The sequence below is a fragment of the Pongo pygmaeus genome, chromosome 2 (genome assembly GCF_028885625.2).
Source record: "Pongo pygmaeus isolate AG05252 chromosome 2, NHGRI_mPonPyg2-v2.0_pri, whole genome shotgun sequence".
Classification (NCBI taxonomy): domain Eukaryota; kingdom Metazoa; phylum Chordata; class Mammalia; order Primates; family Hominidae; genus Pongo; species Pongo pygmaeus.
In genome coordinates, this window is record NC_085930.1 from 71,177,547 (window position 1) to 71,202,854 (window position 25,308).

At 36.3% G+C, this 25,308-nt stretch overlaps 1 long non-coding RNA gene and 1 pseudogene across 1 annotated transcript in view; both read left to right on the forward strand.

Moving 5' to 3' along the window:
• Positions 1-25,308, forward strand: part of LOC129033278 (uncharacterized) — a 59,582-nt gene that overhangs the window by 15,595 nt on the left and 18,679 nt on the right. The window contains exon 3 of the long non-coding RNA XR_008501567.1: positions 18,843-18,918. This is a non-coding gene — a long non-coding RNA (uncharacterized LOC129033278). The remainder of the gene's footprint in view (positions 1-18,842; positions 18,919-25,308) is intronic.
• On the forward strand, positions 16,480-16,865 carry LOC129033277 (alpha-ketoglutarate dehydrogenase component 4-like; annotated as a pseudogene).

A 25,308-nucleotide genomic window follows, 5' to 3' on the forward strand; every position in this document is an offset into this window, starting at 1 on the left:
TATTCTTTCATGATTCTATAAAGATTCTACACAGAATCTTTCCAACACTATTACTCAATAAATTCTCCAGAATACTGTGTTAATATACTTACAAAGTGTTGAATCTTTAAATTGCTGTTCTCAATGGATAAAACTGACTGATAAAAGCACATTTATAAATGTCAGTTGCCATATGGTTTACACTTTTGCTAATGATCAATCACAAGATTAAATCAATCATTGGACAAATACCATTATAAAACTGTGAAATGTTTACGCCAACTCTCTTCTTCTCTCCCCAAGTAACATCACTAATTTGTGCCAATATTTACGAACATTTAACCCATATCTTCTTTCCTGCTGTAAGATTCAAATTCACCAATTGCGTTTAGAGTGGCTACCTATTACTTGGCCAACATATTCTTTTCAAAAGAACATTTATTGAATCAACATATATAAAATATCTCTTTGATTTAATTAATAGGCATTGTGTATTTATTGCCAAAAATATGTTCTCAACTAAAACATACCCTATGATCATCAACTCACAGAGTTTTGCTGATTATTCATAATTGTGCAATGAACTATCTTGTAGAATAAACAACCTCCACAGTTCTTATTTTGAAAAACTTCAAAACGTTCAGACTAGTAATTACATTGAATAATAGCTTAATTTAAATTGTAAAAGACCTCTAGTGGATTGTTTATTTCATTTACACTGTGTGATATGTTTTATACAGAAAGAAGTTATACATACTCATGAATCAATATGTACAATGAAGAATTAATATTGAAAACAAATGTATTTTATTCTACTTTTTAAAAAATTGTTGAAATTGAACCCAGCCTTCCCACTGCCACTTGTTACAACTTCCACACTTCATATGTACACCACCTCTTTCCTTGACCCTTGAAAGACATCATGTGTTTTTCACCTGAGAATGATATAAATATGAACACTCTAATGTTACATTTTGTCAGAAGGTTTTGTTTATGTATCTATTTTGTGAATTGCTAACGTATTATCAGTATGGCATCCACTTGTCTTTCTTAACTGTGAATCACTTTTCAGTTGTGAATTTGTTATCTGTAAATCACAAACTATCCTTGTTGCCTGGGCTTAAATAAAAAGCCCAAGATGCATACCTGACTGATCGCTATATTCCATCCCCTAGACTACAGAGCGTGATTCAAGAATGGACACCAACTGAAACTAGTCCAGTCTCATTAGGGTATTGCAAATGAAAACAACAATGAGATACCACTACATACTTATTAGAACGGTACAATCCCAAACACTGAAAAGGACAAATGCTGGCCAGGATGTGGAGTAACAGCAACTCATTCATTTAGATAGAAATGAAAAAAGGTATGGCCATTTTTGGAGACAGTCTTGCAGATCCTTAAGAAGCTAAACATAGTATTACCATATGATCCAGCAATTACTCTTGTTGGTACTTCTCCAAATGATTTGAAAACTTATGTCCACACAAACCTGCACACAAGCATTTCCAGTGACTTATTCATAATTGCCCAAACTCGGAAGCATTCAGGATATCCTTCGATAGGTGAATGAAAAAACAAACTGTGGTATATCCATGCAACAGAATAATACCCGGTGATAAAAACAAGTGAGCAAGCCCTCAAGCCACACGGAAAGGAACTTTAAGTACATATTGCTAGGTGAAAGAAGCCAATCTGTGAAGATGACACATTGTATGATTCCAACTATATGACATTCAGGAAAAAGGAAAACTCAAGAGACAGTAAAAATATCACTAGTGGCCAGGAGTTTGGCAGGAGGGAGGAAATGCTGAATAGGTGGAGAACAGAAATTTTAGAACAGTATTCTGTACGATACTGTAATGGTGAATAAATGACATTACATATTTGTCAAAACACTTACAAACTCTACAACACAGAAGGTGAACTCTAATATAAACTATGGACTTTAGTTTATAATACTGTATCAATACTGGTTCATCAGTTGTAATAAATGTACCACATCAATGCAAGATGTTAATAGGGAAAACTGTGTATGGAGGGGTTGAGAATCTTTGGGAACTGTCAGTATTCACTGCTCAATTTTTTGATAAACCTAAAAGGGCTCTAAAAAATAAAGTCTATTAATTAAAAAACAACTGGTCAAATGAATCATAGTTCCAAAAATTCTGTAGGTGTTACTTGGAAAGAAAATCACAGGAAAGACTTCTTAGGGACTATCATGTGAAGAAAGCCTGCCCATAAATAAAGCCAATATCAGATAAATTGAGGTGAATAACAGGAAAAGAATGAGAAAGAGAGATAGAAATTTTGCATATTCTCTTCCCTCTGAAGGCAAGCTGTGCTTGAATCCAGGGCTACCTCTAAGCCTTTCAATATACAGCTACCTCTAAGCCAATAGAGCCCCTTTAGGTCAGAATGAGTTGGGTTTTTTGCAACCAAAGGATCCTGAATAATACAGTTCTGCAGGTACAGATAAATATTGCAGTGCTAATTTTATTTTTTTAATAATTTATTTAATTTATAAGTTGATGGAATGCTAGTTTTAAATTATCAGTTAGAAACACAGCTCATTTCTAGAGTGGAGAAGGGAACATTTCCAAATAATGTTGATAACAGACCCCAAGAAATTCAGTTAAAGACAATGAAACAGATTTTATTTAAGTAGTGTTATTAGCACTGGCTATGGAAGAGTTCTAGACAGTTAATGGAATTCCCGCAGTGGCTGCTGTGGAACAAGTGAAGTCAACATGTGGGTATTGACAATGAGGAGGAAAGGCTCCCAAAGTCAGCATTCATAGCTTCTCTATTTCATTTACTGGGCATCTCTGTAAGTATTTCTTTGACCAAAGGAATGTTCAGTCAAGACAAAGTTTGAAAGACACTATCTTTGGAACATGGGTAACTACCAAGTTCAGGTCTTGCTCAGTCCTAGACCTCCAAGAGAACCATGGAGCAGAAACTGAAACCCATAAATAATAACCTGGCAATTGAATTTAGCGGGCATTTATTATTACAACAGATCAATTGGCTGCATCAGGATAACCAGCCAACTTTCTCAGAAGAAACAATAAGCCTCTGCAGGGGTGGAGAGAGATTAGCACCTTGGAAGATCACATTCTGATGTCTTAACACAATAGAAAACGGGAGAAGACATCTACACAGAAGTGGGATGAGAGCATGGACAGAGTGACGCTGATCTCAATATGTACCTTATAGACCAGGGTTCTGTTTTTATAAAGAATCTCTCAAGATGGTCTTTCCAAATTGCTGCTTCTGTGTAATACCTTGTATTCCATAACACTTCCTGGAATAAAGGAATGGATGAATGGTGCCCCCTGGAGTTGTTCAATCCAGTGACCCTGCTGCTGTCACACTAACATGAATACTTCAGTCCCCATATTACCAGCTATTTCAGGTGGGCATTTATGTCTCAGTGCCATAATGTTAAAATGACTTCCTGCCAAAGTCATGCTCCCAATCATCTTGGGTCCCCTCGGAATCCAAGATTATCTTCCAGTCTAGTTTCAAGTCCTTATTTCCCACCCCAGGTTTTCTCAAGGCAATTTCTAAAAAGTTTAATTTAATTTAGTTTTTATATTAAGTTTCATTCCTGATCACCAAAACCCTTGCTTTCGGACAAACATTTATGTGTCTATTGAAAGACTTGCATACAGCTATAGTAATGTAATAATGGTGATGACAAACATTATAAAAATCATCATTTATTATTGTACCACACTGTACTTCTTAAAGATTTTGAAATACATCATCCCATTCTAGGAGCTTCTAATTTCTAAATGAAACGTTGACTGACTTTTCTAAGGTGTCCAGAGGATTCCTCCTCCAAATAACTGTCTATTTATCAGGTACAATTGGCAATTCTGCCAACTGGGATTCCTGCTGCTAATGTGGTTTCCCATATTGCTGTGTAGGAAGTAATCGTGACATCAGCTTCTGAACCAGCCATGGAAATAGCAGATCTCACACACACCCACTCTCTGCAAATCATCATGGACAGTTTTCCTCTTTCATGTTTGTAAAAGGGGGAGCAGATGATTTGTGTTACTTGAGGGGGTGGAGATAAAAATTCTCCGGCTATTTCTTGCACATCACAGCCACGGAAAAGATTTCAAGAAAGATTTGAAGCAGAAATGAATAATTTTGGACTCAGCTCCTGCCTCTACTGCTCCCTCAGGAAGGGTGCATAATAATGTTTTTTTCTTTTCATCTCAGAATGCTGGCAAATGTGTCAGGGAATGAGGATTAATTCATTTCAGAAAAAATCTTTTTAGTTATAAGAAACATGGAAAGCAATTTTTATGAGCATTCTGGATGATTTTTTCGATGTCAGTAGTATTGAAGATTTAAAAAATTGCAAATTGAAGCTCTACTTCCTTTCTAATTAGTGATGTTTAAAGTCCAATGTAGTTTCTAGAGCAGCATCTGTACTTTGATAAATGACATCCTTCAAAGAATAGTTTCTGATAGATTGAACTATATAATAATTTTGTTACAGAATTTTTTTTCTTACCAACACTTTTATGTGATCATGAACATGCTTCTTCACCATGATGTCTAAAAAATAATCCACATCATAGCTCATTTTTCATCTGTAAGATTTTTGGCTTTTGAGGTACTTATTTGAAAGCTAAATGAGGTCTTACTGAAGACTCAAAAGAAACAGTTCTGCCTGTTAATATCTACACACATAAACTTCATGACATCATATATAAGTTCAAATACATTTTTCTTTACAGACTCTAATATTTTTACTGTTACATGGAAACAATGTCATGTTATATTTAGAGGAGAATGCCTAGACATGGTCAGAGGCTCCTGTTGTGATTAAATGAGACATAAGACTGTTACTTTATGAAAGAGGGATGTGGTCGGGACAATGTCAAACAAATCAGAACCAATCATGGGGCAGCAAGATGGGTATTTTTTAAGACTTTATTTTTTAGAGCAATTTTAGGTTCAGAGTAAAATTGAGATAAAGGTATAGAGATTTCCCATATATCCTCTGCCACTATACTTGCATACTCTCCCCCACTATCAACACCCCCCTGCCCATAGTGGTGCCTTTGTTATAATTAATAAACCTACGTTGATAACATCATTATCACCAGAGTCCATAGTTTATATTAGGGTTCACCCTTGGCATTGTACATTCTATGAGTTTGGACAAATGTATAATGACATAAATTCACTGCTGTAGTATTATACAGAGTAGTTTCATTACCCTAAAAATCCTCATTGCTCCACCTATTTATCCCTCCTCCCCAAAACCCTCCCCAAAACTACTGATCTTTTTGCCAACTCCATAATTTTGTTGGTTATTTCTTTTGACCAGCTAAAGTGGGTTCACCATGTGAAGGGAAAAGCCAGCTAGCTTCCAGTGGACTTGACTCACCAGTTTTCAAATTACAAAATTCTAACTATATTTTTGCTTGAGAGTTTTTTTTATTCAAATGTTATATATAAAGTGAGAGTATTTTGATATATTTAAGTCGCTCTCTATTTTAAATTCGCGTGGTTCCATTTATAAAAATGTGGCTCCACTGGTGCCCAACACATGGAAGATTTTCTCACAGGATAAATCTGACCTTTTGCTGTAGCTGTCCCCATTCATGTTCTGTGACACTCATCTCTTTGCCCACTTCATGAAAGAGAAGTAAAGACTGTTTTACTACAACAAATTATCTATATTGTCCTTGCCCCCTACTAAGTAATATTTAATTTATCCTTCTGGCATTTGGTCTACCATGTGAGATCCAAACAGAAGAGATTCCAAATTTTTATTCCTGTGCTTCTAAACAGAGAACACAGAAGCACATTCCATCTATAAGAGCAATTCTTTATAGTTCCTATTTCACACTGCTGTATCAAAGAATGACTTTAGTTCTATGCATTCAGAATGCATCTTAAACAGGCATATAGAATAATGTAATTGTACGTTTAAAAATAACTACAAGAGTATGACTGGATTGTTTGTAACACAAAGGATAAATGCTTGAGGTGATGGATACTCCATTTACCCTGATGTGATTATTACACGTTGTATGCCTTTATTGAAATATCCCATATACCCCATAAACATAAACACTTACTATGTACCCACAAAAAATAAAAATTAAAAATAAATAAAGCAGGTGTAAAGAATGATTGAACACTAAGACATTTTGCCGTAGCGTGTTTTGTTCGTTTGTTTGTTTTTTGCTTTTTTCCAGAGACAGGGCCTTGCTCTGATGCCTAGGCTGGAGTGCAGTGGCGCAATCATAGCTCACTGAAGCCTTGAACCCTGGGCTCAGGCAATCCTTCTGCCTCAGCCTCCTGAGTCCTTTAAAATACTTCTGAGCTAGCAAGAAAGAATTTTGGAGTTTACATAATCTGGGATTACATGCACAAGCCACCATGCCCAGCTAACGTTTTTAGAGACACGGTTTCCAACTCCTGGCCTCAAGTAATCCTCCTACCTTGGCCTCCAGAGTCCTTTGGAGTATTTTTGAGCTAGTGACAAAGTACTTTAGAGATTACATAATCTAGTCCATTCTGTTTTATAATGGAAGATCCTTAGTCTCAAGGGAGTAAACTTAATTGTCCCCCCAAATTTCTAATCATATAAGCGACAGTCCAGTCTACCGAATCCTTAATTCCACATAGTTCACAACATAAGTATAATTTTGCCTACTTGTTTATTAACTTATCATCCCCATATGATATTCAATAAGAGTTGCAGTAGACAAAGGACAGACTTATTTCCAATTCTTTTGGTCCAGATCTTCTTATCTGGAATAAGAGCACCTGGGTTTGTCACCTAGCTCTGCCACTTACTAGCTGAAGAGGTTACTTAACCTTATCATGAATCTTTTTCCGTATCTTTAAAATGGAAAATTTAGTACCAGCCTCTTAGGGGTGTACGTTGAAATGCGTAGCAGAGAGAGTGTTTAATAAATTTTAGCCACGGTGATTAGTATTAGCATTATCCAGCCAATCTGTTTCTAAATAAATAGTCCATAATAGAATTTTCATCAGATCTTTTCTGTCTTGTATGCAACCTGCTGGTCTTCATTTCTTCCCTTTACTTCTCTGGAACAAAAAATGTAATCTGAAAAAAATTATAACAAACATCTAAATTTCATGGTCCTAAGCAATATATCTTCTAGGGATGTGTATGGGAATCCTATTGTGTACTATCCAAAAAAATTCATGCAAGAGAATTAAGTATCTAATACAATAAAGAAACATACCTAAAAAGAAATGACCGGAATATTTCTCTCTTGACTTGATACTGATTTTTGTCAAAAGGTTTATGAGTTCTCTAGGAAACTTCTTGCAAATTTTTGTATTGATGACTATGACATTCACTCTCCAGTGGAAATACTGTATAAACACTACTACAAGAAATGACAAAGCCATTGTTTATTGTTCTAAAAAGTATCATTTTAGAACCCTCTAGGGAAACTATTTTCTGTAGAAAGTGATGTTCATGAAAACTTTAAGCATCGATTCAATCAATAAAATTCATCTATCTGCAAAAGCAATAGACTAAACGTGAACTTGTTAACCAATTGATATCTGCAAATGGAAATGAGAATGATTGTCTATCTGTATTCCCCATGTGGTACAAAATCTCTTTGGGTCACAACAAAGTAAATTGTGTTGGCACAATGTTAGTTTTCCCATACTTTGCACCATGTCTCAAATCATAGCATATTGTTATTTATATGTAATATATATACACACAATACAACACACATACCTGCCAAAAGAAGTAAAAGTGCTGGGAGCTTTCTGTTTGTTCGTGTTCATTCAACTCTGCATTCACATTCAAAAGCTTCCTAGGATTGTGTACCAAATTATTAGTATCAACTCTCTTAAAATTTGAAGAATGTTTTTACTAAACAATTCACTTATTTCCATTGCTCGCAGGCATTCTAGAATAGAGCTTTAGAGCACAGGGTTCTGGGTTCTGGCTCTAGGTTCTACTGGAATTCAACTACTTTCTAGATCTAAGCCTCAGTTTTCTGACATTTAAAGTGAGGGCAGAAATAACATATATGTGGCAAAACTGCTCAGCATAGATGCCTGGAATATAACTAAGCACACACAATATATGCATGTACATGTGCATGTGTGTCTGTGTATATTGCATACATGCATGCCTTCTATTTCTGTTTTCAATTTTTTAGGTAATGCTGAAGTTGTATTTGTTCAGAAAAAGTCAGTTTTTTGTAACATTAGCCCAAACCAGCTCTTTTTCCTGATTTCCGTTCTTCTTGGCCTTTCAGATTTTTTTTTTTTTCACAGTAGGCATTTAATAAGTATGTATTGCAATGATTTTGACTCCTTTCTTATTTAGGGGTATCTGAATCTTCCCTTCCTCTCCCTTGGAGACCATATTTATTTATTTTTACTTTTATACCTGATGGTCCAGATTCTTCTGTTACTCATTTATATCTGGGAATCTGCCTCCTTTTCTAGCTCAGTGAAATTCTACTGCTGTAATGCAGTGTTTCCTGGCCTCTACACTACTGATATTTCATGCTGGATACTCCCTGGTTGTTGGGGCTTTGTTGTGCATTGCAGGATGTTTAGCAGCATCCTGGGCCTCTACCCAGTAGATGCCAGTAGCACGCTCCATCCCCTTACAACATTCAGCATTGTCTCCAGACATTATTAAGTAAATAGCCTCTGAAAAAATCGCCTCCTGTTGAGAACCACTACTGCAACGTATTGGTTGACACATACACTTTAGAGTTAGAAAGCCACATGTTTAAGTCTTGATTCAGTCCTATCACCTGATTTTGAAAATAGTAGGCATTTAATAATAACTTGTTAAATAAAGGCTGAAAACTATGATAACCACTTAACCTTTCCAATCCTTAGTTTCCTGATCTGTGATGTAGGAATAACAAAACACCTATTTTTAGAGAGATGCTTTAATGGCCTTAAGTGGGATTTAGTGAGACCTTGTAGTTCAGCTGCTGTGTTTCATTTGGGTATCTGAAGTGGCTATGAAAATGGGATTAAACTTGTAAGAGTGTACCTAGGGGAAATGTCCCTGTGAAGGACAATGGAAGGGACTTAGGGAAGTCTAGAAGAGCAGAGCCATCAGGAAGCAAGTCTGACTCCAAGGAAAGCGAGGAGGAAAGGAAGATTGGGTACAAGTGTCCTGAACTGCCATGCAATATAAAGGAGTTTCAGCAAGGCTGAAGGGGAGTCCTGGATCAATAATCAACCATCAGAGGAGTCCTTCTTGCCTTGGAATCCCTGCCATGCTCTCACCTCTACTGGGAGTTGTCCATGGGAGACCAGGCCCTAGTGCAAAGAGGGTAATAGATTGCAGAGCGAGGCAGCTGAGGCCCTTCCTCAGTTATGCTCCTTGTGGTGGAGGTCTGCTGGGTGCTTGCTGGTGTCTGACAGCTACCTCACACAGTGCTTAAAATAAATTGGGACATTATTATGATAATTAATTATTATTATCATCTTTGTTATGATTACTAGTATTATTCATATGAAAACCTCACCCTATACCAGTGCCTCAACCCATGGCCATCTTCTGAAATTCTTTATTACTTGTTATTTACACCACATTTTGGACATTCGTTAGACATCTCTATTTGGAAGCCTATTAGGAATCCTGAAATTAACATGTCCAAAACAACATAAGTTCATTTCCCCCTACCCTGGCCCAACTTTTTCCTTCCCATTCATCACCAGTTCAGTAATGGGCACCATCATCGACTTAGTTGCTCAGATAAAAACTCCTGGAGTCATTTTTGACTTCTCTTTTTCACACACTGTGTCTGATCCCTAAGCAAATCTTGTCACTTGGCCTTTAAAATACATCCTGAATCCAACTGTATGTCTCTTCTTCATGTTTTGTCCTTCATTCCGACTGGCGATGATCACTTCTCTCTCTTTCTTCTCCAGAATAAAAATTTGCATGGAGGAATAATAAATGATTAAACAGCAGGGGCCAAAGGCCTAACATCATTGCCAAGGCCAGAGGTTGACAGACTTTTTCTTTAAAAGTTAGATAGGTAAACAGTTTAAGCTTTGCCAGCCAAGAGGCTACATCAAAAATATTATGTAGGTACTTCTATAACCATTTATAGGGGAACCATTAAAAAATGTTAAAAATCATTCTAAGCTCCCAGGCAATGAGTGAGATTTGGGTCATGGGCCATAGTTTGCCAAACACTGACCTAAACCATCATCTCTCAACAAACAGGTTACCTTTCTTACATCTTATTCTCCAACAATATTCTTTGCAGGAGAGCCAGAATAATGATTCTTTTATAATAAGATTTCATTTCATCCTGTTTCCCTAAACCTTCCTATAAATTCTAGTAATAATTGTTATAAGATTCAAAATTCTTCCTTTGGCCCATAAGGCCTTATATGATTTGTCTCCCACTTCACTTCATGTCTCTGACATCATTTCCCACCACATCACATCTTGATTTGTGTCTGTCCTGCAGCCACACGGGTTCTTGGGGTACTTTGAATGCCACTCACGTGTTCTGCCTCAGGGCCTTTGCACTGGTGTCTTCCTCTGCTCTTCCCTAACAGCGCCACCTGGCTGTTCTCTCACGTCACATACCCCTCTGCAAAAATCTCACCTACTTGGAGAATCCTCCCACGAATGCTCTAACTCATATATCACTTCTCTGTCACCCTTTCTCCTCTTACTCTTCATCATGTTCCTCCATTATACTTATCATTGCTGGATAACTTGCTCATTTGTTGGCAGTTTTTGTCTTCCACTAGAATGTTAGCTGCAAAATATGCTGGGCTTTGATGGGGTCCACAAGATGTCTCCATGCCAAGAAGAGTTCCTGATACTGAATATAAAAAACTCTGATTTTTTAAAATAAACAAACAGGTAGGGTTTAATGTCATTTTGAATGATTTATTGCATTTTCTAGATTAATCCCAAGCACCTTAAGTTTTGAATCCTATCTTTCATTTTCTTCTATTCTGTTACTCTTATGTCTTACACATGATCTGTGCTAAATGTTTACCATCATTAAATACATATGACATATTATATGTGTTACATGGATTTACTTTCATTAAAACAGACATTTTCTTTTTGTTTCAATAGAAAAAAAGTCTTTTTTCTTTTCTTCTGATAATAAAACTAGTGTACACTGACAAGTAGAGAAAAAGTATAGCAATAAGGTATATGAAAATTGAAAATTCTCTAAAATCTCACTTCTAAGAGATAATCAGTGAACGAATTGATTTTTTTTTTTTTTTTAAGGCAGAGTCTTGCTGTCATCCAGGTGAGAGTGTAGTGGCATTATCTTGGCTCATTGCAACCTCTGCCACCCAGGGTTCAAGTGATTCTCCTGTCTCAGCCTCCTGAGTAGCTAGGACAACAGGTGTGTGCCACTATGCCTGGCTAATTTTTATATTTTTAGTAGAGACGGGGTTTCCCCATGATGGCCAGGCTGGTCTTGAACTCCTGACCTCAGGTGATCCGCCTGCCTCTGCCTCCCAAAGTGCTGGGAATCCAGGTTTGAGCCACCGTGCCTGGCGGATATATTTCTTTAGTGTTGTTTCTATGCATGTATTCCTTTCTTTTCTTTTCATAAAAATAAGATAACACGTTCCATAATTCTTTAATGGCTTATGGACTTTTTAAATTCAGTTAATGTTAGGTTTTTAATATCTTTTCATGCCAGGAACTTATAATTTGAGACTTGGCTTCTGAAAAATATGTGAGAAAATATAGAAAGTCCATTAATTAGGCTACTTTGGGATTAAATTATTGTAGAAGTGACAAGTATAGGATTTTTAGTGAGCAAGAGATGGCATTTGGGGACCTAAATGCATAGGCATTGAATTATAGATGGAGTTGGGAGAAAAATGTCATCTGTAGGTTAACAGGCTACCTAAAAGATACAGATTAACAATCTGAATTCCACAAGAACAAGAATGAGATCAAGCAGTATAATAAAGGAAGAAGTAGCAAAATTACAACAGAGCAGTGAAATGGATACGCTTTCTGGCAATAATTGTGAAAGGTCTGGTAATGAGAAAGTAGGAACAGCTAGTGGCTGCCACATAAAGAGAAAATAAACGAGATTAAATAGCTCAAGTTATAGCATGATGACTTCTTTAACAATTTGGAAAAGGTTTTGAGGAACATTTAACCATAGACAGATATTTTATGTGCAAAATTAAGGTTAGAAAACTTATTTTCTTTTTAGTGTGAAGATATACATTTCAAATGCAATGTTACTGCCTTTTATAACCTAAATTATTATTACTAGTATTATCTTCTTCCAGAACTCTTGAGTTTAGTTAGAGCTGCCAAACATTTTCACATGATAGAAGTGATGCATTAAAAAGTAAAGTAATAGAAAAAGAGTTTTGCTCTTTTTTATAAAGGGGCTATTCAAATGGAATAGTTTCTTGCTTATATGGGATTATAAGAGTTCGCAGTGACCAGTCTTCATGGTGTGCTTTTTCTTTAAACTTCCAGTTGCTTTATGCTCAGGTATTGAGTTTCTACCTTGATTTCCTCCCTGTATAGCTGAGATGCTGAGAGATTCTAGTGTAATCCTTTGAGCCAAATGCTATTATTGCTAAGGCGGGATTGAAGACATACATATAACTCCTATTTGGGATGTGACTGTTTATTTTATTTATTTTCCCCTGGCTGGTGGAGGGAGCCCTCTGGGGACATTCCGAGTCTGTTTAAATGAAGGTATGCTTAGCATGCGTGGAATCATGCATCATCCTTTTCAGCCAGACTTATCAAACATAACTTTATACTTTATTACATGAAGGGTCTCATTTTAAGAATCAAGATACGTATTTTCTCACTTTTTACACATCCGAAGTGGTCTCTCATCACTTTTCTTCCCAATATTTACATAGATATGGTCAAAAAGGCAGGATCTGTACAAGTTCATCTACCTCCTAAAAAAGCTTAGTGGTCCTGATAATCAGCAATGATAGGAATAGATGCCTTCCCAGTGTCCTTGAAAAAAACTCGCTTAGAGACCATAGATTTCATTTCATATTTTCACTTAGACTCTCATTAGTATGTCCTTTTATCCATCAACTTCCTTGATATGCCATGACAACAGAAAAATTTACGGCAACCCTTTAGTTGAATCACAATATATTTAAATTCACAGGAGGCATTTCATCTAGAGCTCATGACAAAATGCCCGGGAAACAAAACTGTCTCTACCTGACCCCCAAATTTTGCAAATCCCATTACCTTACTAATGGCATTTTATATCTGTAAATCTTTTTAACCTTTTCAAAGCACTTTCAGATTTATTGATTTTTTGTTCAACTCAATGAGATCATATGACATGCTAAGCACAGAGTTGGGGGCAGAAGAAATAGTGAAGTACGGTCCAGCCTAACAGGCATCTAACCAGCTAAAGCTGGGGCAGAATTGATGAACTGTGGTACTGACCAGATTCTCCAAGTGTGCTCCCAGATCAGCAGCACCACATTTTAAGAAATATGTTTCATGAACATAAAGATGGTAACAATAGACACTGGGGACTACTACAGGGGGTAGAGGGGGAGCAGGGCAAGGGCTGAAAAACTACCTATTGGGTGCTATGCTCACTACCTAGGTGATGGGATCATTTGTATCCCAAACCACAGCATCTTGCCATATATCCATGTAACAAACCTGTACGTATACCCCCGAATCTAAAACAAAAGTTGAAATTATAAAAGTTAAAAATAAAAACATAAACTTATAAAAATTACAGAAAAAACACAGAAGCATATAAAATAATTTTGGAAATTTTCATGGGCATCTCACATGCCTGGATGAGAATATTCAGCATTGGTAATATTAAATCAAGCTAAATTTCTGTATATATGCCAGTTGTTTCCTATCAGAAAAAAAATGTTGATGAAGATAGACGAGAGGAAACTTGCACTTGCAGATATTCCATCTTGATTATGTACTAATCAAGAGAACGGTCAAGAACTGGTGGGGGAAATAGAAAAGTCACTGATGGGCCGGGTGCGGTGGCTCACGCCTGTAATCCCAGCACTTTGGGAGGACGAGGCGGGTCTGTCACGAGGCCAGGAAATCGAGACCATCCTGACTAACACAGTGAAACCCCATCTCTACTAAAAATACAAAAAATTAGCCAGGCGTGGTGGCGGGCGCCTGTGGTCTCAGCTACTCGGGAGGCTGAGGCAGGAGAATGGCGTGAACCCGGGAGGCGGAGCTTGCAGTGAGCCGAAATCGCGCCACTGCACTCCAGCCTGGGAAAGAGAGTGAGACTCCGTCTCAAAAAAAAAAAAAAAAAACGTCACTGATGAATCCACATAGATGGCAGTGCCGCATTATATCATTTATATAATGATATATCTAAATAGATAAGTGAATACATGTAGTAGTTATACCAGATAAATATTTGTTACTTATATGATGCAAACATTTGTTATATTCAATGATAGCATTTTACTTTGTGAGATTATGACATTTATTAAACAAAGTTTGTGAAGCTAGGAAAAAAAAAACAAAAACAAACAAAAAAAGAAAAAAATGTATTAGAAAGGCACTCTTACACCCCCACCCAGAGTAGAGGAATCAGAGATTTGGGGAAAAGTGGCTTGGGGGCCAGCTATCTATGTGTCAATAAGCTCCCAGGTTTCTCTAAAGCTCATAAAAGTTTGAGAAACACTAGGTTATATATTAATAGTAAGAATTTTTTCAAAGTGAACACTGGAACAATTTGCTCAGGTATGGGGCTCCCCTTAAAAACTGGGTCATGTAGTTACAATGGCTAAAAAACCAAAAGCTTTCAACTGAGGTGATTTTGCCCTGGAGGGGACTTTTGGCAATGTCTGGAGACATTTTTGATTGTCATGACTCAGGGAGTAAATCATACATTCAAAAAGCAGAGGCCAGAGATGCTGCCAAACATCCTACAATGTACAAGACAGCTCCCAAACACAAATGAATTATCTGGACCAAAATGTCAAGAATACCAAATTTAAGAAACCCTGAAATAGAAGTAAACGAGGTTGTGAGAGCAGAAAAGAAGAAATGATTCATTTCTAAGGGAGTAAGGCAAAAACCTAAAAAGAAATCACAAGGAGGTGGTGATTTGGCTGAACATTAAAGGACTAGAAGATTTCTGACCAGGTTAGAGAAGGTGGTAGAAGGTGGGTGTAGGGAGAGTGGAAGAACGGGAGTTGAGATTACCACCTGCTGTAAATAAAGCAAGGGAAGTAATAACAGATGTGATTCCAACTCTGTTAGCCAATCACACCTCCCCACTCTACCTCCTTCAAATATATCACTGGATCACTTCTTCCCCTCCTTCCATGGGGACAATGTCTTTCGTGAATTTCTTCAGATTTCTCTATGTCAATTTTTTCTTGCTTAATTGAAGATTCAGTCTATGAATCCATTTCTACACCATCATTGCCTTATAGTTCTGAGTCACTTTGCTATGTCTCAAAATACTTGCATATTTTATCTCATTTGAGGGCAAATAGTATGAGACAATCGTTTAGGAGTGTGAGACCTGGATTCAAAATCAGATTTAGCCTGGATATGAATTATGGCCCTATTGAACTCGAGGATATGGTTTGTGGTGAGGATCAAATAAATTGATATTTATAAAGGAACTAACATAGTGCCTAGAACATAGGAAAAGCTTCATACATGTGAACTGCTATTAATAAAATACTCATATTATTATATTTTGCACCAGTGCTATGAGGCAAATAACAGATGTCCCTATTATTGACCCATGAAGGCACTGAAGCTCTGAGAGTATCAACAGCTGATCCTGGATGACCAAACACATTTTTGTGAGACTAGAATCTGGGTCTCTTGCTGGTTTGAGGTTTTGACTTTTACTCCATGGAGCCAGGCACAAGCACATATTCATTATACAAATTTAAACAAATATTTGAATCTTAGGCAGCTTAAAATCTACCCTTCAATTAAGGAATGGAATTTGTACAATCAACCTACGATGTATATATGTTACTACTTGGTAATGACAAAATGATAGCAGGGAATGGGGAAGTTTTATCCTGGGGGAGGTTGCTTAGATATGGTCATTTCATTAACACTGCTTGAGCTTCTGCTTGTGTCCAGAGGTGGGGAGGTATAGTAGATACAGAGGCATCCTCAAGGAATTTATAGTCTAGTTCAACACAATATGTCATATTTAGACACAGGATAGATACTATGGAAACCCAGGAAATGATCATCAAACCTGCCTAAACATGTTGGTCTGGTCAGAATAGGTGTTCCAACTTAAGTTCCTGAACTTAAGAAAGAGCTAACTGCATGAAGAAGCGGTGTGTGGGCTGGGATCCCATTCAGCCCTACTCATCTTCAGTCCTTCTCTGTGTACTTCTCAAAGATGTACAGATGCAAGATGTGGGCCTAAAACGCCCACAGTATGGAAATGCTCCTTCAAGTCCATACTTGTCACAAATTTCATAAATTAAAAGGCAAGACTAGAAACTGCCCTTTCTCAGGGGTTATGATTGGCAGCAAGATGGCGTCTGCCAGTAGGGTCGTTCAGGTAGTCAAACCACACACTCCATTAATAAGGTTTCCTGACAGAAGAGACACTCCTAAACCCAATGTATCAGAAGCTTTGAGATCAGCAGGGCTACCATCTCACTCTTCTGTAATTTCACAACATTCTAAGGGATACATCACCAGATTTGCTGATGTATCAGGGTCCACCAGACACTGCAGAAATAATAAAAACATTACCTCGGAAATACAGAAGGAAACTTGTGTCTCAAGAAGAAATTGAATTTATCCAACGTGGAGGTCCTGAATAACCATGGTGGTTGCTGTTTGTCATCAGATGATAGAATTGTCTTTACAATAAAGGACTCCCAAAATGGCAGATGAGAAACTATATATTAAACACCTTTAATAAATATTATGAAAAAATGAAATATAGAAAATTTAGATGGACACTTGTATTTCCTAATTTATGTATCTTGGTCAGCTTCTCCACAAGCTTACCTAATTGTTTATACACTTTATACTTATTAAAGTATACATTTCTAAATGTTAGCATATTAATTTACTCTTGATTATCAAACATTACCAGTGCTGAACTATTAAAAGCACACAATGTATAGTAAACTATCATAGGATTCCCATAATTTCACTTTTCTTTCTGTTTAGACATGGAAAAATTTATCAGTCAGAATTGCTGTTTTAGGGATATGGTTTTCCCGAAATTGGGTGAGGATCAGTGAAATAATTCTCTGTTCTCTAAAGTTTTTTCATTCACAAGTTTACCAGAGTATAACTGGCTTAGTAAGTATATCCTACTCCAAATGATAAAAATATAGTCAAGCTAAAATAGGTGACTACGCTATTAAGATAAAGGAGATCATACAAGAGATTCCAGAGAAAGTCAGAGTATAAAATGGAAAATAATTAAGAGACCAAAATGAATATAGCATAAGAATAAAGATTTCACTAGAAATTGCAATTTATTATGTTTTGGAGGTTGTAAGGAAGTCTCGTTCTTTGGTTTATTTTACTGTTTTGTGATCTTGTATGCAAATCCTGATAACCATTAACTTTCTCAAACTTAATGTCTGAAAGCCTTATAAAATCAACAGAAATATTTACTTATAAAAAAAAAAGGCAAGACTGGTGACCCTAGTGTATAAATTCATTTGAATGTCTAAGTCAGTACAAGCAGCTTTCAATATATATTCTGATTTTGCATTCATTTGTGTAAAGGTTTATAAAGTGAAAAAGAATAAACTTTCACCTTAGTAAATAGGTATTCATAGTGAAAATATTCCGCTCACAACTAAGTAACATATACGATCTGAGGTTTACTATCACATTAAATATTTGTTTTACATATAAGAGTAACAAAATGTCCACAGGACAAGGAAAGAGGGAAACTGGATTCTAGTCTGATGCCTCCAAAGAACTGGGTGACCTTGAGCCAGTCACTTCCTTTTCTGGCTCCCATTATTCCCTTTTATAAAAGAAGGAATTAATAACTTCTTAATATTCTCACATATGTTTTATTATACAAGACAGTTCCAATTATACAGAATTAGACATAACATTTAAAGATCCCAGAAACATACAAAGAGTTAATTCTTGTTCTCTCTCTCTCTCTTCCTCTCTCTGTCCCCATTCCTTTTTATTCAAATCAAATCCTCATCCAAGCACATACTTTTTTAATAATGTATTAGGAAAAATATTGGATATCTGAATATTGTGACTACTTAGAATTTCTCTATATTAATTTTATAACGTGTCCATTGTAAGCTACTTATTTCTCAATCTAACTTTTTCTTTTTCAAAACAGAGGCTCACCGGAGGTATTATAATAGAATAGCAAATGGAGGTTATCTTATTGTAACGCATATGCACATGCACATATCGACACTCTTTCACATGCACACACACCACAGCTGGCTGCTAAACATGGACAAAAGGCAATAGGCACATTTTTCATGTGCGTAATTGTCACCATAATAGCGATTGTATTTAAAAGACAATGTAAAATGTCATGTCTGAGTGGTGACTCAGCTCCTGTTGATCTGGATTTATTTTTATAGAAAAAGCAAATGGAAATCAAGATGAAATGTTTGAGCAAAACTTATTGCTCTCTAGAAATCACTCAAACAATGGTTTAATCTTATTGTCTATTTCAACTACTCCAAAATTATTTTATGTCTCCATTCTCAGCTTGTCTAGTAGACTGAATGCCGAAGCGAAGAGTCTCCAGAAAGGAGGGATAACTAATTTCTGACTTCTAAATATTGAACGCTGACAAATTTTCAAACTATATCCCACATCTTCTTAAATTTTCACCTTTATATCTTCCCAGAAGTACGGCCTTTGAAGAGAATGACAGTCAGAAAAGGGATTAAGTGGCACATTTCTTTCAGATGACTGATGCTCCTGTGAGTAAGAGACTATACAGTGCAATATAAATCAGCTGTTGGTTTGAGTTATGGGAAGGAGTTGGTCTTGTTTATGGATCTTAGGTATCAATAAAGTGGTCAAAAGGAGGCAACCAAAGTCAGTATTAGAGTAATAATCTACTTGCACAGTCTCGTCTCCAGCCTCATGCTATGTGCTTGCCTTTTCACAAAAACAAATAGGAAAACAAACCACAAATAAAAGCTCTGAAATTAAAGTCTCCCACATTTCTTCCCTTCTCAGCCATCAATCCTTTCCCCAGCCCTCACAGTAGGAGCCCTGGGAAGACATCCAGGGACCTAACAAAGGAACCAGGAGGAGTTTTACATTTAAGGCAGACAACCATAAAATCACTGAAAAGGTTGAAACAGAACCATTCAAGAGAGGGCCAGACTCAACCACAGAGAAATCCTCATTTTAGTTTTCACAGAAACTTGCATTGAGGTAAGAAAGAATGAAAGATACAGAGAGAGAAAAGGCATGCGTATTTCTTTGATACCCTAGACTTACTCCTCGAGGCTAGATAACGAGGGTAGAAATTGTGGCTGAGAACTGTAACCCATTAAACTGTATAGCAATAAAAACTGGAAAACTGCCCAGAACAATGTGTCCCAATCTTTGGGTTTACCAGTAACACTTTCTTTATTTTGCCTTTTTAATGTATTATCTACATAATCACTTTTTTTAAATTGAGCTCATCTTTCTTACTGAATTGATTTAAATAAATATATTTAAAGAAAGACACTGTATCATTACTATAAAAGCAAAACCAATACAGCTGGCATAAATTAAAGATAACTTCCAAAGTGATGTCAATGGAAGGAAAATGGTACTAGGAGAGTCTACCTCACACAAAAGGCTGGAAACTGCAGGTTTGTTACTAAAAAAGAGGTGAGCACGGATTACAGAAGTGCTGAAGACCTGAATGGTAGGACAGACCGACACTATCCCCTCCCAACAATGATGTGCTTGTCCACATTTAACAGCTATGTGAGACAAAGAGGCTGACTTGTAGAAATTTCTGATTTCTGTCTGCAGATCTTTCTACCATGGATAATTTCAGGCTATCGAGGTAGCATCACTGGATATGGTTGGGAGGAGATGCAAACAGCCTCCTCTTGTAAGCATCTAAGAGGCAACCCAGCACACAACTGCTTTTTTTTTTTTTATTTTTATTTTAAGTTCAGGGGTACATGGGCAAGTTTGTTACACAGGCAAACTTGTGTCATAGGGTTTCTTGTACAGATTATTTCATGACCCAGGTATTAAGCCTAGTACCCATTAGTTATTTTTCCTGATTCTCTCCCTCCTCTTTTAAGTAATTAGAAGTACTGAAAGAATTGAAACAAGAAAACTTTTCTTATTACGTGTTTCTAGGTAATTAATTCCACCTTAGTGTTATACTCAAAACCATATTCATTTATCAGCAGTACTACATGTCCCCCCTTTTGGAAAACATAAGTCTTAGGTAACCTCCAATGCTATCTTTTTTTTTTTTTTTTTTTTCACACGAAAGCACTTTAGTAGATAAAATCATGTTATGAGGATGGTAATATTTTTCTATTTTGAAGCATGATTTCTCTGGTACAGTTGTATGTACATGATGCCTGCCCCACCTTCTATGAGATACTAAATTGGATCTATCTGTAGAGAGTACATAAAGAATAACACAGGAATAGTGTAAGAATAAGCATCCATTTCATCTTTATGAAATACAAAGTGAACTCAAACTGGAAGAGAAAATGATGCTAATATCCTTAATCTAAACTCTTTTTCTGTGGGAAGGGAAAACGGGGTTGCTCTCTGAATTGTTTAGAAATTTTTAAAATGGCGGCATGAAACGAAGTTTTCAGAAGAATAACGTGTATCAAAATCCCTGCATGTATTTTGCATCCTATTTAGATTTCCTTGTACCCTTCCGGCTACTCTTCCTATAGTTTACAGACAGAAAGTAAATTTTAAGAGAGTTTTGTTTATTTTTTGATGAATCCTGATGGCATTTTTAGGCAGCAGAGATACAGGCACCAAATGACACAGCTGAGAATAATGAAGCTCTTACATTAAATCAAAAGGCTCATGATTTCATCTCAACAATGCAGATTCAGCAACTGAAACCTTGAAAGCATCTATATGGAATACAAATGCGTAAAAGCAGAGATGGAAAATGTCCTGAATCTCTTTAGAATGCCACAGCAAATCAAATAAGAAAAAAAAATTACGGGATTTTTAAGAATGTGCTGTTCTTTTAATGGATAAAGATTCAGTGGCATCCAGAAATGAGATGTGAACATTCAGAATATAGTGGTGTGAAACTTTGTCCTGTCACTTCTATTCTATGAATTTATGTAGAGATTAAATTATTATAGCCTGCTTCAACTCCCAACCAGTTCCTCGGGAATAGAGGAGAAATTCAAGGGTGATTTAAGGGAGCATTTACATCGAGGGAGAGAAGGCATAATTCGTCAGTGGAGACTCATGCTTCCTTGTTCTCCAGACTGCTCAACTGAGCTGATATTTTAGCAAGTTGAAAGGCCTAGCTGTTTAAGGAGAAGTTCTGGATATGAAAAACTGGGGAAAGGGGCTGTGAATAATGGCACTGAGCTGTTGCATGCTCATCTTCTTTTCTCCCTGCTATCCCTGTTCTCTCCTTTGGGGATAACAGTAAAAATCGCCTGTAAAGCTGGACTCCATGTGATCCATGGCTTCCCCCATCTTTCCACAAAATACAACAAATCATCCACTTTGACTTGATAATATTTCCCCACTAGATATTCCTTAAATTGCTTGCTTCCACTCTGTTCTCTAGCATTGTTCTTCCAGTTCAGAATTCATCATTTCTCGCTAAACTGATCTATCACTTTGTGACTCCAGTCTTATCCACTGCAAACATCCTGAGTGACAGCTCAGCCAGCCAAGTCTGAGCACATCCTTCCCCTGCAGAGAATATCCCCAAGTCATGATGACCGTCAAGTGCCTAAGGAGGGCATTGGCAGCCACTGTGCTGTAGTCCCTGCCAACTTCTTCACATTCATCTCTTGCCATTCTCTGGCTTGAACTGCACCCTGTGCAAGGCTGTTTCTTCTGCTTCTGTGTCCTTCCTGTCACTCTCTTCTTTGTAAGGCTCTACCTCCCTTCTCCCACTCTACCATACTTGATAATAAAAACAATAGCATGTCTTCCATCAATGACAGACTGGATAAAGAAAATGTGGCACATGTACACCATGGAATAGTATGCAGTGATATAAAGGAATGAAATCATGTCCTTTGCATGGACATGGATGGAGCTGGAAGCCATTATCCTCAGCAAACTAACACAGGAACAGAAAACCAAACACTGCATGTTCTCACTTATAAGTGGGAGTTGAACAATGAGAACACATAGACAATTGAGGGGAGCAACACACATTGGGGCCTGTCAGGGGGTGGGTGTCAGGAGGGAGAGCATTAGGAAAACTAGCTAATGCACGCTGGGCTTTATACCTAGGTGATGGGTTGATAGGTGCAGCAAACCACCATGGCACATGTTTACCCATGTAACAAACCTGCGCATCCTGCACATGTACCCTGGAACTTAACAAACAAACAAACAAAAACCCAATAGCAGCTTGTTTTTATAAGCTGCTTACTAAACTCCAGGTACTGTTCTAATCATTTCATGTAATCCCCAATCAATCTTGACAGGCATGGACCATTATTATCACCATTTTAAACAGAGAAATAAAGTAACTTGCCCATGGACATGGAGTTAGTAAGTTTTAGATTCTTGGACTCTGAACTAGCACTCCATCACCATGCCATACTCACTGTGTTTGCCCTAGTTAAATTCAACCATCTCTTCAGACACAGAGTCGCTGTCTCCAGCACGCTCTCCCCACTCTCCTGACTGAGTTGGGTTATGTGTTCTTCCTTTGCTCATGTGAGTCTTTCTATAAATTTATTTGTCATATCAAATTGTAATGAACCATTCATATATCTCTCCACCCTGCTGGATTGTCAGCAGCCATGGCTGATTTGGTTTTATATCCCAATATCTGTTATCCAATAAATGTAAGTTGAATGTGAATGTAAATAAATGTCTTACATTATAGCAAAATATCAGAGGCTTATGAGGCACTACAGAACATGATATTTATATGTAATTCTCACTATCTTTTCTACAAATATCCCCATCATCACATAAACCCAGAGAGCTTAGGTCAATATTTGTTGAGTGAATGAAAATGTCCATGATGAAATGTTAAGGGAAACTACAATCTTTGTAGTAAATATTCAGACTGTTCTCAAAAGAGAGTATCAAATTAAATCAAAATAGACCAATGCTTCTGGGTTAGTTATATCATGGATACAAATTAAATATCTGGAAGGTTTATTAACTGACCTATGCAAATGGACAGAGTTAAACAGTTGTGCTTCAAATATAAATAGGTAAGTCAATGGGAAATGATATTTGATGACTGCAGTTTAGGAAAAAAATTCATCTTGATCCAATATCTTAGCATAAACAGAGCAGCAAGTGAATGATAGAAGAACTGATTACTTTCGGATTTAATCTAAGTATTGTGGAAGCTTGTATGCAGTCAAACAATTCAATATATGTATCAGCCTCTAAAAAATTAAACTATTCTAATATACAAAATTATGAAAAGGACAGTTTTGAGCCAATATTTCACACTAATTTTGTCAGGACAAACTGCATTTAGGAAGTACTTACTACAATCATTTCACTTCCATTATTATTTTGTCTTTTTTTTTAAATGGATAATATGTGTACATGATATGCCATCAAAAATTATGAATGCACACATAGGGAAAGTAAGACTTTCCACTTGTTTGTTTTCCTGTTTCCTTCCCTATAGGCTAGCACTATTACTCATTTTGTGTGAATTTTTCCAGATATAGTCCTAACCAATACCAATGCACAAATAGTTACATAATCAAGCTGTATTATAATATTGAATTCAGTTTTCTATTATTGAACATGTGAAGTGTTTTAAGTATTGCAAACAATTTTTCAATGACTGTTCTTGTATATATGTCTTTGTTTATACCTATTAAATACTAGAGTACCTGAAGAAAAAAATACCTAGCAGTAAATTTGCTAAATTAAAACATACCTACATTTTAAATTGTGGTGTGTGTTATCAAATTTGTAATCAGGCTGACCTTTGCAAAAGTTGTGCAATTTAAACTGTCACAACAATAAAAGAGGGGTTTTTTTTTCCTCTATGTCTTCATTGATAAATGAAAAGTGATGTCTCAATGTAGTTTATATGTGTGTGTGTGTGTGTCAGTGAGTGTGTCTGTGTATCTATATATAAGTAGAGCTTAGCACCTTTTGAAATATTTAAAAGACAAATTTTAGTTTCTTATTTGTCTGTAAGCTTTGTTTATTCTACGCCTATTTTTTCCTGTTGGTTTGTTTTCTGATACATAAAAATTCTTTATATAGTAAAAATGAATAGCAGTCACACTTAAAGTACTTGTTGGAAGTATCTTTTTCTAGTTTGTTGTGTTGCCTTTTGACATTGTTTGTTTTTTTTCCTATTCAAAATGCTTATGAACTTATAAATTCTTAGCATGGTTTCTATGATTTGACCAACACTAAGAAAGGTCTGTATCTTCAAAAAAATGCTTCCATGCTTTCCCCAGGAACATTCGTGTTTTCATTATTTCCATTTATATCTTTTCATGTTTTATCCAGTTTTCTCCATGAGATTTATCAAATAACCTATCCTTTCTTCCTTGATATAAGTTCCATTTTTGATATATAATGAATTCCCTGTGTAATTTGGGTCTATTTCTGGACTCTATTGTGTTCCAACACTGTATTTGCCATTTAATTAGTTTGATAATATCTGTAGTATGATTTGGAGAGTATATTCTCACCTCTTTCTACTCCTCTTTTGGAGATACTGGCCATAACTAGTTTTCCATATGATCTTTAGAATCTAAATCCCTAATTCCAGAGAGAAAATTATCCTTTCAACTGTTTTATCGGAATTGAATTAAATTCGTAGAGTAATTTAGGATGAGTTGAAATCTTCATGGTATAGAGTCTACCTATCCCAGATCAATATGATTTTCCTTCTATTCAAGCACTTTTTAGGTGTCTTAATAACCTTCTACACTTTCTTCAATAAATATGTCTTCAAATATTTTTAGTTTATTCATAGGTATTCTATGTTTCTATTTCTATTTAAAATGGAGTCTCTTCTGTCACTTGAAAATTTAGTTTTTTGTCTATAGCAAGGCCGTTAATTTTTGTTGTTGATTAATTTTGTTCCCAATCATGTCACTGTATTCTCCTGTTATAAGACGTCAAGATGATTTTCTTGCATTTTTCAAGTGTGTCATATCTTTTTCAAATAA